General features: G+C 32.2%; 1 non-coding gene across 1 annotated transcript; it reads left to right on the top strand.

The window, feature by feature from the left end:
• Positions 1 to 229: 229 nt before the first annotated feature.
• On the top strand, positions 230 to 301 carry TRNAQ-UUG (transfer RNA glutamine (anticodon UUG)). The gene has a single exon. It is a non-coding gene; the product is annotated as a tRNA-Gln (tRNA).

Raw genomic sequence — 301 nt, 5'->3', positions numbered from 1 at the left:
ATAAAATACTACACTAATTACGATATATTTTATTTTATTTTTTTTAATTTTGTGGACTTCATTGTCTACGTAATGAAATTTATATTATTATTTCGTATTTGGTTCAACTCATGGGTTAAGACTTAAGCGATTGCATTATGGTTGTAAATACAAATGGTACACCTCATTAGGTGCCTATTTAAAATGTTGATTAGTACAATAATTACATTGCTTTTCTTAACACGTATAAGGTTCTATGGTGTAGTGGTTAGCACTCTGGACTTTGAATCCAGCGACCTGGGTTCGACTCCCGGTAGGACCT

Source organism: Solanum lycopersicum, chromosome 12 (genome assembly GCF_036512215.1).
Source record: "Solanum lycopersicum chromosome 12, SLM_r2.1".
NCBI classification, from domain to species: domain Eukaryota; kingdom Viridiplantae; phylum Streptophyta; class Magnoliopsida; order Solanales; family Solanaceae; genus Solanum; species Solanum lycopersicum.
Note: the sequence above shows the minus strand (reverse complement) of the source record. Positions and strands in the feature narration are given on the sequence as shown.